At 36.2% G+C, this 17,207-nt stretch overlaps 1 long non-coding RNA gene across 1 annotated transcript in view; it reads left to right on the forward strand.

Annotated features, from left to right (window-relative positions):
• Positions 1-7,381, forward strand: part of LOC126006085 (uncharacterized) — a 1,493,032-nt gene extending 1,485,651 nt beyond the window's left edge. The window contains exon 3 of the long non-coding RNA XR_007494836.1: positions 7,367-7,381. This is a non-coding gene — a long non-coding RNA (uncharacterized LOC126006085). The remainder of the gene's footprint in view (positions 1-7,366) is intronic.
• The last annotated feature ends 9,826 nt before the right edge of the window (positions 7,382-17,207 follow it).

A 17,207-nucleotide genomic window follows, 5' to 3' on the forward strand; every position in this document is an offset into this window, starting at 1 on the left:
TGTTCTTTACATCTTTCTCTTAATAGGATTCCCACTTTGGTGATTTCTTGTCTGAGCTCCTGACTTCTGCTCTTTCACACTGGATATCCAACCGTCCCATGCCTCCATACTGGTAGACACTATCCGTTCTTTTCATCTAACCTCTGAAGAGCCCTCTGCTACCATTTGCTTTTTATTTTGACATACCCTTTCAAAAATAATCTTTGGGATATGAAAGAAGAGAAAAGAAGAAGAAAATGGAATAGAAGTTTAAATAGAGTGTCAAAATAACGTGGGGAGCAAGTCAAAAGCAGAGGATACTAGATGCTGGAAGATAATCAAAGAAAAGATTAAAAGGTATAATAGAAAAGAGAAAAGTAAATTGGAACTAAATAGTTTGCTTGAATTCGGGAGTGTGGATTGAAGTGCCTGTATCATTTTAGGTTTTTCTTTTGTTTAATAGAGCTAGCTGTAGCAGTGAAAGCACGTACTAGAAAGTTTGTCTCTTAAATGCTGTTGTGATTTTATATCGAAATAAGGATATATGGTGAGAAAATGGAGAAGGTGGACCAAAATGACAGTGCCACTTGAGGCCAGAGAGATAGTATTGCTGTTAAGTGCGTGTCTTCCACACACTTAGCTGATGGTTTAGTCCCTAGAAACCCATATAGAGGCGGCTAGGACCGATCCCTCAGTGCAGAACCAAAAGTAAGCCCAGAGAGTTGCTGGGTGTGCCCTGGAAACAAACAAAAATTTAGTACTACCTTGCATGTAGGAGACTTGGTTCAATTGTACCTACTGAAAAAATTGTCCTCTGATCCTTGACCAGGAAGCCAGGAGTGAGCCCTGACACCACTTGGTATGATCCAAAAACAAAACAAAAAAGAAATGACAGGAGATAATGTGAGGGAAGAGAGAGAATATTGTTTCTCTGGATTTAATATTTTATAAAATGTCTAAAATAATTTTAATTGAAGTGATCAGTCACCACACCTAAATACTTTCCTTTTTTAAAAAGCTATGATTTGTACAAGTAAATATATCTAAATGTATTATTAAAGAATTAAAGCAAATTCAAATTCAGACACTAGTGGTGGAATTGATGTCGAAATATTATATGCCTAAAACTCAACTATCATTAACTTGGTAAATCATGATTTTTAATTAAATAAAAATAAAATGAAAAAAAAATGAAATTTAAAAGTAAAATACAAATTTAATTAGAAAAATAAGATTCAGAGACTGGAGTGATAGCACAGTGGTAGGGTGTTTGTCTGGCCTGCAGCTGCCCCAAATAGACCTGGGTTTGATCCCTGGTATCTCATATGGTCCCCTGAGCCAGGAACAATTTCTGAGCACATAACCTGGAGTAACCCTTGAGCATCACCAGGTGTGGCCCCCAAAAAACAAAACAAACAAATGAAAAAAGCAAGATTCAATAAGATGTGTTGGGGTATGTAAAGGAAAGATAGGGAGAGAAGAGAGATGTTTATGAGGAAATGAGAATGATATTATCCAGAAATCTGTTCTAACAAGTGTTGATGAATGCTCATTGTTTCTGACTTGCATTTTCTTACTAAGGAATTATGAGGGGCCCGAAGAGATAGCACAGCGGTGTTTGCCTTGCAAGCAGCCGATCCAGGACCAAAGGTGGTTGGTTCAAATCCCGGTGTCCCATATGGTCCCACATGCCTGCCAGGAGCTATTTCTGAGCAGACAGCAAGGAGTAACCCCTGAGCACCGCTGGGTGTGGCCCAAAAACCAAAAAAAAAGGGGGGGGAGGAATTATGAGTATCTTTTGCTATCCATTGATCATCTTGATATCATCTTTTAAATGTATGTATTATGGATCAATTTTATGTCATTTGTGCATATTTTATATGGCAATACAATATTGGGCATATGACTTGAATAATATTCTATGTAATAGACTACTTTTATTTGGATGTCGGACCATGCATAGGCATCTCCATTAAAGGGGTGATTCAGTAGGCCCGTCTGATGCTGAATTTTCCTGATGCAGATAACTCGTTCACCCCAAGAAATGTATAACCAGAAGGTCCACTGTGGAAGATTTTACCCCTGCATGGATCATTGGAAATATTTCTGAGGTTCGTGTTATGGTACTGACATTATAATCTCTTTATATTATTTGGCCTTAATATTAATTCTCCCTTATGATATTCACAGGCAAAAGATAGCCTTGAATAAAATCCCTTTACCTTTTTAATATTTAGCACCAAATCAAAGTAAATATTTTTCTCTCCAAAGTGACATTGCAGCCTCAATTTCTGGGTGTAGCCAGAATTCAGATCCTGGGCTATTGACTACACCTTAGTGGATTTAGCTCTTTCTTTCACTTGACCTCTAAAATAATAGAGCCCATCCCAATGAAGATAGAATGCCTAAATTTTTTTCTACTTCTCATTAATCCCTTATTTCGTATCTGGAGTTAGTTTGCAAAGAGCTGCATAAAGTTGTGACCTTCTTTTTTGTAACTCAGAATTCTTACAGCTTACACTCATACTTTGATGCATTGTTTATTGTTAAACTCTGCTTTGTAGTTGTAAACATTCTTCTCAATACCTATGACTGGCTTTTACCCCTTATATACTCCTAGCTTGGAGATTACATTTGTAACACACTTGCCAGATGTGTTTCCCCATACATTCACTGTGTGGTCTCATTTTCTTCATTTTCTTCGTATTTCTCTGTCCTTGTACCCACTCTCTTCAAAGAGGACTCAAAAGAAGCCCTGTAATGCATCAGGACCCCAAGAGCCAGTCTACAAGCCAGACCAAAGTTAGCCTACAACATTTGGATATAAGTTTCTTTTTCTATGCTGAAACTTTTTATTTTGATATAGGTCCCTCTGTGCTTATTTGTTTCTTTTTCCTATGTTATTGGTATTGATTTCCAAACCTGCCTCTAATGCTGATATCAAAAAGCAGAATGTATGTGCTTCAGTGTATTTCAAGTCTTTAATCTGTTTCTTAAAGCTTTTTTTTTTTTGAAAACTATGTTGGATAGACGCTATAATTGTATTTTCAGTGATGAATTTAATGTAATACATTTACATGTTGCCATTCAACATTCAATGATGCCAACCTAAGACATGTATAACTTTATAATACACCATTATTTCAAATAAAAACCAACCAAAGCTAACATATTGCTGGATTTCTCTTCTGGTTTGTTTAGTTACAACAGGCTAACGTGAAATCTAAAAATTACATTTGAACAAATTTCAGGGTATGGAAGATTAAAAGAAAAATCAGGTCTGGACATATAACTTGGAACTCAGGGGCACATACCTGGCATGTTCAAGTCATTTCATTTTATCCCCAGCACTACATGCCCCTTCCCATTCACTGCAGTATCTAGGCAGAGACACTAGTATCTAGCACTACTTGAGAGATCTCATACTCTTCCCCTAAGAACAAAACACAAGCGGCCTGACCTGGTGTTAAAGATAATCTTGTTACTGATCTTAGAAATGAGCAAACTAAGGCCCGAGAAGGTTATCTGACATAGCAGCCAATGTATCATATCTCAAAATATAAATTGGCTAGTCTGGTGTGACATCAGCCTTCTGTTGACTTGTCTCCTAATTTCTAGTATTTCCTTTAATTTTGGGGGACAACTTCTTTTAGTATGACTTCTGCATGCTATGATTGCATATTGGTGGATAAATAAAAATGTGATTCAATTGTTTAAACTCATCATAGTATCCTAAGTAAGTAGAAATGTATTGCAAAATTACTTACTAGTCAACAAATGTGTAAAAGGAGTCAATGGAACAGTAGTAAAATATGTGTATTTTAAAAATGATTTAATTCCACTCAAATTTTTGGAATAAATGTTGTAAGCTTGAGTTCTACTATGGAGGAGATGTGTATCTAGGTTTTACAGGGCATAGTTCTAGCAGGTACAATTATATAGTTTTACAGGAAATTTCAATATAAAGTGAAAGTATCTTTCCCCCTATTCCTTTTCAATTGAGTCAGTTCATCTTCTCTTGCTCTTCAAAGCTAGTGGAAATCTGCTTTCTTTTCCATATAATGGAAACTGAAGTTTGGCTAAACATGGATTTGTACCACAACCAAACCATAAAACGTGGAAATAGAACTATCACTGGTAGAACTGGAACCATAAATTTCAGGGGAAAAAAAACTTAAAAAAATAAAGAAATAAAATAAATAAATTTCAGAAACATTGGGACTATTTCCCTTTGTTGGATCTCCCTCCCCCTTTGTATGATCAGCTTCTTACTCTTAGGCCAATTTCTCTAAGAAATCAACTCCAGGGCACCAATGGACCATGACTCCCATCTTCACAGCTATATAGCTGGAAAAGAAAGAGATAGTAATAGTAAAATACTAGGAGATAATTTGGTAGGTCACACTAGGGTCATGCACAGATCAGGTTGGCACTTGAAAAGTTGCTGATACAGTTGTGACATTCTTGTAGCAGTTATGTATGGCAATATAAATATTGCCATCATTTTCCAGCAGGTGGCAGTGAAATGAGTAATTCAACCAGAATCTGTGTATTTTATCAATTTTTTCAGATAATTACAAGGGAAGTTTCTTTGAAAGCAAAATGTTTTTCAGATTCACACAAAAAACAAATATATAATTATCAATTAGATATTTATATAAAATAATTTCTAAACCAAATTAGAGGAAACAGCATGGATTTGCTGTAAGATGCAAAAATACAAAGTAAATTAAAAGACTAATTCTTAAGAGTGAGGGAGAGAGAAAGAAAAGAATTACAGACAGACATAAACAACTTAGAATGGTGTTTTGTCTGCTTCAGGTCAGAGATGACAACGGAGAATTTTCCTACTTACTTTTTAGCTGAGTGATGTCTAAACCCTGAATTTCACTTGTGACAGGGTATCTGGGAATAGGAGAGTGAATCTAGGAGATTTATAGTGAGTTTGAATTACTTCAGGGAAAGTTATCCTCTTGCCACATCACACTGAAATTTATTCAATATATTTCAAAGACTGAGGCTATTTCCAATGTTTGAGCACCAGGCTGAATCCTCCAAAGTTTAGGTTAATGATCCTGTCGTGGAACCCAGTGTATTGTAACCCCAGGGCACTCGTAGCATAAGGACATGGCAATGTTTTATCGAAGGAAAGCATATGTAACTCTTGTTTAAGTGGTGCCCATCTGGAGCCATAAAAATGCTCAGAATGCACTATTGAAAGCAAGGAAACAAAAGGAAATGCTTTCCACTCTGTCCTTTCTACCAAGCATTTGGAATCCTTGGCATTGCTGAACTGTTTGTCAGAATAGTCATTAACAGAAAGTGTGACTTACTCTGCAGTAGCACAGTACCATGATGCGATATGTATCCATATGTGTCCAATCGAATTATTTTACTTTTGTATACACACACACCCACGCACGCACTGGTCAACCACAAAGGACACTGTTTGAAAGAACACAAAAGAACTATGAAAAATCAATATGTAGGATCCTCAATCTTTGTCCTGGGTTGTTTGTCACTAAAAAAAATAAATGTGCGTGTGCTTGTGTGTATGCATTCACAGCTTACAATATAGCCTGCATCTGTTTGCTTTCTCTCAAACCAGATGCTTTTCCTAGAATTATGACTGCAGATTATTTAATAAGCTACTTGTATATTAGATCAAAATGGTAGATTTTTGCAGAAGTTTTATATGCACAAATTAACACAATTTCAAAGTGAAACATAAGTCTTGTAATTTCTTTCTTTGACTCTCACATTTATCAGTGAAAATACTTTTACTATAATACACACCCTCATTATTTTATCTAAGCATTCTTTAATATATTTGAAAACTATTAGTACATAGAAATAGCACCAATTGTCTCATCCATCAACTATAAGAAGCAAATAAAAAAGTGGGCAACATAATTATATGTAGAATTACACGTTTTTCCATGTAATTGAATTATTTTAACTCTTAGGATTATATGTATTTATATTAAAATCAGTTACACCAAAGATTAGCATGAATAAAAAACAGATTAAAATTTCTTCAGCTTACTGCCGGAGCGGTGGCACAAGCCATCAGGCATCTATCTGCCTTGTGCTCTCTAGCCTAGGACGACAGCGGTTTGATCCCGTGCATCCCATTTGGTCACCCAAGCCAGGCGCAATTTCTTTGTGCATAGCTAGGAGTAACTCCTGAGCGACACGGGTGTGACAGATCAACCAAAAAAATAAAATATTTCTTCAGCTTGTAGTTGGTCTTATGGCAGGATGCTTCAGGGGTAGAGTCACCATATTTTTAGGCAAAAAGTGTTTCCTTTGTTTTTTTTCCCCAACTTCTGCTGCATCTATGTAAAAGCAATACAAAACAAAACAAACAAAACCAACAACAACAAAAAACACCTGGGCCAGAAAGATAACACAGTGGTAAAGTGTTTGCCTTAGACGCAGAAGAATGGTGGTTCAAACCCCGGCATCCCATATGGTCCCCCGAGCCTGCCAGGAGCAATTTCTGAGTGTAGAGCCAGGAGTAACCCTGAGCACTGCCGGGTGTGACACCAAACCCCCAAAACAAAACAAACAAACAAACAAAAAACCTGCCACGTACATATTCCTTTTCTTTTGTTTTATCTTTATTTATTTTTTTAAATAGGGACTATCATCCTTTTAATTGAACCATGGGACACTGATTACATTGTTTTACCACATATTTCTTTTTTCTTTAGTTTTTTTTTTTTTGAAAGACAAAGATGCAAAGAAAGAGGACAAAGGTGAAGTTACAGTGGGAAGACAATCACCCATAAACAGAATTCTCAAAAAAAATATTCTTGCTAATACCTTCATTTTGAATTTTCAGCTAAAAATCATTATGAAAAATAAAACAAACATATGCACAATTTCTTTGTCCCTCAAGTTCTCAGATTTTAGTACATTATAACATTTCTTAACAGTACACAAAGCCACAAAATTGATGTAACTCCCTTAACATTAAAAGCTATAATATTGTTGACACAGTTGATCATAATACATTATTTTATTAAGTATGAGTCAAAGGAGCATAGCAAAGACAGTGTTAGAGTGGCAATTGTTTGCAAAGGTCTAGTAAAATATAGGGGACATAGAAAGAAAAATACTAAATACAAGGAGATAAACCAAAAAAATAAAATATTTCTAAAATATTTCTAAATTTCTAAAAATGCTAAATACAAGGAGACCTTACCCCTAAAGTTTTCTGGCATAAGATCAACTCTAGGCTCCAGGCATACTAGGTTGTTCAACCCAAGTCATTGTCTGTAGTGCCAATAAACAATAAACAACACAGTCATTGTTGTTGGTGTAAGGTTTCTGTAGCCAAGGATCCTGGAATATGTCCAGGATGATGTGGGGCGGCCTTTAGTTTCACCTCACAATTAGAGGGTGATGCAGAGAGCTCAGTCCTGAAAGCAGGTTGTTGTTGTTTTTAAGTCTTCTGGGTATTAAGGGAAGTCTCTGTTGAGTAGGTCTGCCAGAGCAGTGGTAGGGTCTTCCCTGGTAGAGGATTGCTTTCAGGTGATGTTGTACACAACCGTGGTTGTTTTGTAGATGGCTTCCCTGGTTCAGGGGTAAATGGACAATGCTTGTTCTTCTGAGACCTGAGCCAGGTCATTATGACAATGTTCAGGGTGTAAGGTCCCACTGCATTACAAGATTTGTGTGTTCCCATCTCTACTAGATAAAGAACATGTTTATATTTATAGTAATTCCCATTTTAATGTGCCTATGCAAAGGAAGAACAATGCCACATGGCATGATTGTGTCTATGGGGACACTAGAACTAGTCCAACAATCCCTTGACTTGGTTCTAACATAAACTTTAAATGGTGGGACACTTCTACTGACTTCTTTATTAAACAGATAACAAAGAGAAGGACAGAAAAAAACAAGTACATAGAGGGGAAATTTTGTAATCGTTGGGTGGGGTGTTAAATTCAGTGAATCACTTTGGTCTGTGATTTGACCTGTACAGTATTGAAGGTAAAAAGGGTAAATGAGGGAAATAATGGTTGAGATTGAGGCAGTAAAGGACTAGAAATGAGCTTTGTAGGGCAGTGTCAAGGGCACAATACAAGATGGATATTATACATATATAAAATATATGCATAGAATACTATCAATATATATTCATATATAACCGCCCCCGTGAGGTTTTTAAAATATGAGGAAAATTGCCAGTGACTACCCCAACATAACCCAGTGCAACATCTGCCCGCTCTCCTCCCCGTGCCCCTCACCCCAGTGTTGCGAGGGGGTGGGAAAGCCTGAGGACTCCTATAGAGTCCACCTGGCACCGACTTCTGGTCACCTGGGCAGACACCCAGGGAAGGTCTGAAGTTCAGGGGAGAAAGTGGGGGATGGTTGGGGGCCTGCCAAGCCTCCCAGCACCCCCCAAGCTAGGGAGAAGGCCTATGGTCTGGGGCCTCCCTAAGCCCCATGCCTGGCAAGAGCTAACCTCCAGAACCAAAAAGGGAACAGGACGCCAGACATCTGCCCGCCCTCCTCCTTGTGCCCCACCCCACTAGTATAGGGAGGGGGGAAGCCTGAGGACCCCTATAGAGTCCTTTGTGGTAAAATATGTTTTACCACATATTTCTGCATTTTTCTATAAAAGTAAGAGGATAGGAAAAAAGAAAAGATGAGGACCAGGGGCCAAGTGGACTCAGGTGCATTGGTAGAGGCAAAAAAGGGAAAGAACAAAATATCCAAGTCAAAGTCAATGACAATAAAATCAAGAGACCTAAACTTAAATGAGCCTGTTATACTGGGATTCCAAGGAGAAAAGGTTGGTGGTATAGGATGCACTCTGGAATTATTGGTGGATGGAGATTGACACTGGTGATGGGAATGGCCCTGATTCACTGTATTTCTGAATTTCAACTATGAAGGTCTTTGTATACCACAATGGTTTCAATAAAATAAAATTGAAAAAATTCTTCTGTTGTTCTTTTATAGTCTCTTTTAAACTAATTAATTTTTATACAATATGCTTTTCCATATTAAGCTATTTCATATGGATAACTTACAATAACACATACTCTATATGTACCACAACATTCTAGGCTTTAGAACAATCTTTTTAGTTTATTTTGCATAGAGATATGGACTGTCAAACCCTCCGTTCTCCAGGTGTTTATATCTAAAGGAAGACTACAGACTCTTACTGGGACATAGAAAAAACATTCTCATGATCACACCCTTAATGGATGATCTCAGGGTACTGAGTAAATAAACATTGATATAAATATCTAGTAAATAGATAAATAGGACACTAACTCCATCATGAGTCTCCTATCCTTCTGCTCTCATTTAATTTGAATTGCTTTCCAATAGTTCCATCTCTAAAGAAAAGAACATTGAATATTAAAATAAACTTCAACAAGATAGTTTGGGCACAAGGCAGAGACATAAAATTCCTAATACAGTTCCAGAAGACTCAACTTTGGATGGGATCTAGTATAATTCAATCAAAAGCTATAAAACATCAATTACTTAACATTTTTATAGATAGATATTGACCTATGCAAATAGGCTATACTTATAAGTATACACGTGCAAATAGGTTATACATATAAGTATATCTATAAAAAGTTGCATGTCTGGGACGAGTTATTTGTAGAGTGGGTAGTTCATTTGCCTTGAACATGGCCAACCTGGTCTCAATCTCCAGCATTCCATATGTTACTCTTGAGTCCTGCCAGGGAAATTTCTGAGTGTAGAGCCAGAGCCAGGAGTCACACTGAAGCATTCCTGGTCTTGCTCCCTCCAAAAAGTTATACATGAGGATATGGATATATCTGAAAGAGTCTGTTTTATGAGTCCTATCTTCTTTCCTGAACAGTTCCATTGGTTAAGGCACTTGATTCGCATGTATCTGAGTTACATTCAATCCCCAGCACTGCATATGATAGATTACCTGAGCTCACTTTGGAGTAATTTCTGAGCGCAGGGCAGTGGGTAACTCCTGAGTATAACAGAAACAAAACACAACAAAAGTTTCTAAAACAGAGGCTACAAGTTCCAGGGTTTTCATTCTGAGTTAAACAATTTCCACCTCACCTCTGCTGGCTCAGAAAGGTCCCCAGCCTCTGCTCTTCTATTCTAGGAGTCTCTTATCTCTGCTATCATGGAGAATTTACATATATCAATTAGTCCTTAAAAGGAAAGAACAACAATACTAAGATTCTCAGCAAGGTTGTATGTCCTCTCTTTAGTCTGTGCTCTTCTATTTATTCATTCTTATAGATCCATATTCTCTCTCTAGTAGGTCTACCATCTTTTTTGTTTGTATGTTTTATTTTTGGGTCAACTGTGGTTACTGTTGGCTCTTTCTTCAGGGATCTTTATTGATGATTCTTAGAGAAGCCTGTAGGGTGCCAGAGATCAAACTTGGGTCAGCCTATTTTTAAGTTATATTTAATTCTAAATTAACTTCAAAGTACTGCGCCATGATGTTAATTCATTAAACATGGAATAAGAAACTCAAATAGAAAATTTATGCTTATCCAAAGTTATATTCTCGCCTGTCTTATATATTACTGTCTAATCTAAGGCATAGTTTTCCATTCTTTTTTGTCCCATATTTTACATTTTACCAGGCCTTGTAGTACTTATTTATTGGTTTCTATTCTTTAATTTAATTTAACTATTTAATTTCTTTAATTTTATTTAATTTATTTAATTGCTTTCCATTCTTCACTTTCTGAGCTCTTCTCATTCTGAAATCCAACAGAGTTTTCTGATAGTAAGGAGATCAATTCACAAACAACTTTAAATAAGCCAATATTGTCTTAAAAGGCATTCTCCACTACTTTACTTTCCAAAATAGGGTGACCATTATACCTTAAGAAAGCTAGCCATAAACTTCCAGAAGCTCAACAATATCTGGATATTGATATATTTTGGTTGTTTCTACCTAAATATATTCATTAGTATTTCATAAACCCCACATTTCACAATCACTGAATTTGGTCTGATAAAAAGCCAACCTATAAATTAGACATTTTTGATACATTACTCTTCTTAAATTTAAATTTGAAATCTGTCCTTTATCAAGATTGACTTTTATGGACCAGAGAGATAGCATGGAGGTAAGGCATTTGCTTTGCATGCAGAAGGTTGGTGGTTCGAATCCCATATGGTCCCCCATCCCTGCCAGGAGCGATTTCTGAACAGGAGTAATCCCTGAAAGCTGCCGGGTGTGACCCAAAAACAAAAAACAAAAAACAAAACAAAACAAAAAAGATTGACTTTTAGACTACATAACGTAACATTCTCTCTGAACACTGTTAACGAGTGGTTTTTCCAAATACACTCTTTCTTAATTTGACAGTGAATGAAAAAGAACCTCTTTTTTTCCGTTTTAGTGTAGTAAACTGTGCCAACCAGCAGCAACATCATTTACCACTCTGAATCTTGTTTCCCCAAGATAATTCTTCAGCATCCAAACATCTTCTGGATTTTGTCTCTCACTATTACAAGTTCATTAGCTTTTCTGGGAGTGAAGTGATTTTCTCTCTCACAATTACAAGCCTCGTTTCTTCACTTCTTAATGTCTTTATTGAAATTACATCTTCATATTTTTGTGATGATTTCTTAGACTATCAAAATGTTATGGTTAATCAGGGGTCCTCAAACTTTTTAAACAGGGGGCCAGTTCACTGTCCCTCAGACCATTGGAGGGTCTGACTATAGTAAAAACAAAACTTAGGAACGAATTCTTATGCACACTGTATATATCTTATTTTGCAATGAAGAAACAAAACAAAAACAGATACAATATGTGGCCCGTGGGCCATAGTTTGAGGACCACTGGTAGATGAACACTGATGTATATATTTTCTGTATGCATTGTCAACTATGTATAGTCTCTATGCATATTAGCATGTATTCAGTATGTAAATAGAATATATTAATCAGAATATATAATGACCATAGGTAATACATAAACATTCATATATAGAGTTTTAACTTTTCTAAATTATGTCAGAAATGCAACTCTCACTTTGAATCTCTGTTCTCTATGTCTATCAACCATTAAACTAATTTCTCAGTGCTTATTTTCACGCGCATTACATCTTGTGAGTATTTATGTAATATTTTATATAGCTTAATCTTATGTTGGTTTAATAGTCATATAATGCATTTTGAAACAAAAACAATTCGCTCTGTACTCTCTTGAAATAGCAATGCCAACAGAAATATCAATACTAACTTCATCTATATTGATTTGTTTTGTGTCCCCTGCCAGTGACCAGCCTGGCCTCCCCCAGAAACCAGACTGCCAAATGCTTTACAAGGTGCACTGCATAGCATTTGCTATGTGATTAATCCCTTTTCTGCTTCTTCTGAGTGTATCTCAGCTAACCCCATTTTCCTACCAGTTATCTTCTATTGCTAACCTTCTTTTGGGAAAGTCTAAGAAATGGTGAGAATTGGAAGGTAAAGGAAGGTAGACAGGAATCATTTACCCTCTCTGGTGGACTAGATAGATACTATTGTCACATCTTTGCCAGTGGTCACACTGACTCAGATTTTCTAGATGGAACTAACAGGTAAACTCAACCTCATTTATTCTCATTCATTCACCGAGGTTTCACTACATGGCCACATGAGCAAACGTGGCTTTAAAACATAATGTGTGCCTGGGCCAGATATAGATAATAGGAGAATATGCAAGAAAAGAATATTTCTTTAAAGAATATATTCTACTAAAATCAAATTCCTGTTATAAATTATTAAGTAGTCATGAGTGTTTGCCTGACTCTATGGAGTTTAGTCAACAGTAATGGTGAAAGGACATACAAATTCCCAATTCACACTTTTGTCTTTAAGCTTTGAATGATAAATTGTCTGCTTGCATGGCATACTGCAGAGTTTCACATGTTAGGGAGACAGTGCCATATCATCTCCAGCACCACATAGGAACCCTGAGGAATGATACCTGAACCCACCAGATATGGTACAACTCTATTGTAATTGAAAGTTTCTAGATAGAAAAGAACAAGGAAGTTTCTAAAATGTTACTTGAAATCTGAATCTTCATCAAGATTGAACAAATTATTTAAAGTGAGATGCATTGTCAATTTCCTATGGTTTTAAGACTATTTGTCTAAAAGTATATAAATTCCCAATTGGGTAATTTAACAAATACTTCAAGTTATTAAAAGATGGCTAAGATAGCATAATGACCTGAGATTAGATTCTTTAAATATAAATGAACGGGGCCGGAGCAGGGGTGCAGAGCAGCAAGGCTTCTGCTTTGCCGGTGCTAGCCAAGATGGGCCATGGTTCAATCTCCCGGTGTCCTATATGGTCCCCGAAGCCAGGAGAAATTTCTGAGTGCATAGCCAGGAGTAATCCCTGAGAGTCACCAGGTGTGGCCCCCCCCCCCAAAAAAAACAAAAAAGAAATATAAAGGAATAAAAATGCATTAATGAAATCTTAACTGGAAACCACCTGTATGGTTTCATGTTTGTATTGGCAAATGAAAGTGTTAATGCCATGTGTCACCTGCTCTTTAGTTTACAAATATCAACTTGGTTCAAAGCTACTCTGAGATGTTTCAGTTAATTGTCTTATCTTTTTATGGTTAATTTAATTACAAACATTTACTAATTATATAGCAGTTGTTAAGTATTTACTTTGGCTGTGAGGATAAGCCAAATAAAGATCTTACACTTCAGGAAGTGTCAGAAAGATTCTGACTGAAATGAATACCTAGAATGCTTCACGAAACACCCCAAACCAAGAAAGAGTTGGTGTCTTGTATTAAAAAAATCTAGCAGAGGGTATCTATATAGATTTTGAAAAGGAAAGCTCCTTAATAGAAGCTGAACAGTTAAAAAAAATGAGGCCTCAGACAGGTGTTACCATGGAAATAAACTCATAGCTTAATGTTTTATTTTTTAATTCTAAGAGTGAAACTACTTATTATCTAATATTCATATTGACTTCTTTTTTGTTGCTTTTCGTTTCTGTTTTGGGGCCACAGCTGGCAATGCTCAGAGATTTCTCGATGCTGTACTGGGTGCCTGGAATTGAACCCTAGTCAGCTGGTGTAAGGCAAGGTCCTACCCTTTGCACTATCTCTCTGACCCTTATATTAACTTCTGTATCACTATCCACACTACTCACTATGATTTCTGATAAAACACAGTTTGTAAAGTATCAGTCTTCCATATAATTTTCCTATAGAGAAGACAGTCGGTGTATTTTTATCTTAAGGTCTCTCTGTCCTATGAAAGCATTATAATTAAAGCCAGAATTAGCAAGATTTTAAATTAAATTAGACATTAACAAAATATCAAAAACTATAATATTTGCCAATTATTGATCAGATTAATTCACTCAAATATAGATGTCTTAAAACTATAATTAATATACAAATGACTCAAAATGTATAAATATCCATTTTGTAATGCATGATCTCATAGCAAAATTTCATGTCTGCCCACAGTGCTGTACGGTGACTTTGTCTTATTAGTTCTGATCTCTACTTTAAACTAAGGGTTTTTCTCTGTATTTGTTTGTAAGAGAAAGTTGGGAGGTCAAATAGATTCTAGCAAACCTGTGGTTTTTGGGCCACACCTGGTGACACTCAGGAGTTACTCCTGGCTATGCGCTCAGAAATCATCCCTGCCTTGGGGGACCATATGGGACACCAGAGGAACATATGGGACGTCAGGAGATCAAACCGTGGTTCTTCCTAGGCTAGTGTGCACAAGGCAGACAGATGCCTTACGCCCTGCGCCACTGCTCTGGCACCTATTCTTCAATATTTTTATTCCTATGGACTGATGCCTGTCCTGCATACTGATCCATAGATTGGCACTTATTACAAAATGGTAAAATGGTGGTTTTCAAGCTTTCTGTGACTTAGCAGGGGCCCGTGAAGTTGTTAGAATGAAGTGGTTGAGGGCCATTGTGGTTAAGTATCTAATACTGGTCACACTTATTATGATCTGTTTCAATTTTTCAATTTATATCCTTTTGTCTCCTCACAATGTCATATGCTCAGCTCAAAGGGCTTTATTTTTATTGGATACCCAAATTCAATCCCCAACACTGTATCTCAGTACTCTGAGCATCAGGATGGAAATAGTCTCTGAACACTGTTTGGATTGGCCCCAACCCACCCAAAATCAACAATGTCTCATATACATGATGGCAGAAATTCTAAATTCTCTTCTCTTTTTGTCTTAGCATATATTTATGGCTTCTCTTTTTTTTCTCAAAAGTATGGCTAATTCATCATGATCACTTTCATCATCCTAGTTTTTATTGTGCTAGTTATGATTTTTTAAAAAAAAATAAATATGATCCTTTCTCAGTGCTTATAGAAAATTATACTTGTTCTTTGCAAAGATTAATTTCTTTGTCCTGGCTCTTCTTTACTACAAGTGAGTGCTCTTAAAATGTCATCGTTGTGTATTTTTATTGTCATATAAATTTTCATTATCCATTACCTCTTTTATCATTGTCCACAAACACTATTTTCTACTTTATAAAAAAATAGTTGTTTAATTCTGTTTGGGTATCTATATGTTTGTTTTTGTCTCTCTCACTCTTGTACCCATTCAAAGAAACATTTATACAAAAGATAAAGAAAGGCAGAGAGTGGATGACTGGTAATTTTAGAAAAAAGGGTTTTGTTCTTTTTCATTGCTTATTTGTTCAATAAGAAGAAAATTGTTACCAGAAGAAAAGGGGGAGATGGGGATAAGCTTGGTATAAAATGGGTGAGTTGTAGAGTGATAGACAAAAACAGACTTTTGCTGATAAGCATAAATTAGTATGTAGAAATGCTGACACAAATAAGTTTATATATCTAAAAACCATATGAACTTAGAAACCAATACTCTTCTGTTTAAGAAAAAAAGGGAAGGAGCCAGAGACATAGTACAGTGGTAGGGCATTTGCCTTGTATGCAACTGACCCAGGATAGACCTGGGTTCGATTCCTGGCATCCCATATGGTCCCTTGAGCCTATCAGGAGTGATTTCTGAGCACAGAGCTAAGAGAAACCCCTGTGTGTCACCGGGTTTGTCTACCCCCAAAAGAAAAGTAAAAAGGGGAAGACGTATTTAAATATAGATTTGAACAAGGTCTAGAATAATAACAAGATTATTATAAGGTATTATAATAATATTATATTATATTGTATTATAAGTTTTTAAATTTTTTATCTAAGGGGCAACTTATTCCCTAAATAGTAAATTAAGATCCCAAAGGCATTTTGATTATATTTGTAAATCACAGATACTTTTGTATGATCTCAAGAGGAGAAAATTTAAAAATATTTATTCTCACTTCTAAACAAAATTAAAACCATTGCCAATCAACTATAATTGTTACTGACAATGGATATATTTTCCCAAATTCCAAGTATCATTGTTTTATTTATTTATTTATTTATTGGTTTTTGGGGTCACACCCATTTGATGCTCAGGGGTTACTCCTGGCTAAGTGCTCAGAAATTGCCCCTGGCTTGGGGGGACCATATGGGATGACAGGGGATCGAACCATGGTTCTTCTTAGGCTAGCGCAAGCTAGGCAGATGCCTTACTATTTGTGCCACCACTCCAGCCCGTTTTAAGATTTGGATAATCACTGTAATGTCTCACTACAGCATTGCTAACTTCTTTTACCTGCCTGCTGTGCATTAAATCTATTCCATCATGGTTTGACTGTGGTAAGGAAAATTCTGCCTGCTGCAGGGATATAATTGAAAAAAAATAAGATCATTTTATTTTGCATATTACTCATATCTCTATGCACAGAAGGCACCCTTGGCTTCCTTGAGGAGCACATGAGATCCAAGGAATCGAATCCAGATCAGCTGCATGCAAGGCAAATGCCCTACCTGCTATATTATTGCCTGAACTCCAAGGAGATCATTTTAGTAGCCATTTTTAATAGTTGAATAATCGAATTGAATTAAAACTATTCTGAAACTTGACAAGCAGTAAATGTTTACAATTCATTTATAATTTACAATTGAAAACTCTATCAAATAATTTATTACTCTATTCACTACACAAGTCATTTTGCAATATTAATATAAAACTATTTACAATAGTATGTATAATTTCCATATTTTGACAATTCATTATACAATGTAAAAATTATTGGGATAAGATAGATATTATAGCATGTAAGGCACCTTCCTTGCATGGGACTGACTGGGGTTCCATCCCTATCAC

The sequence above is a fragment of the Suncus etruscus genome, chromosome 4 (assembly GCF_024139225.1).
Source record: "Suncus etruscus isolate mSunEtr1 chromosome 4, mSunEtr1.pri.cur, whole genome shotgun sequence".
Taxonomy (NCBI): domain Eukaryota; kingdom Metazoa; phylum Chordata; class Mammalia; order Eulipotyphla; family Soricidae; genus Suncus; species Suncus etruscus.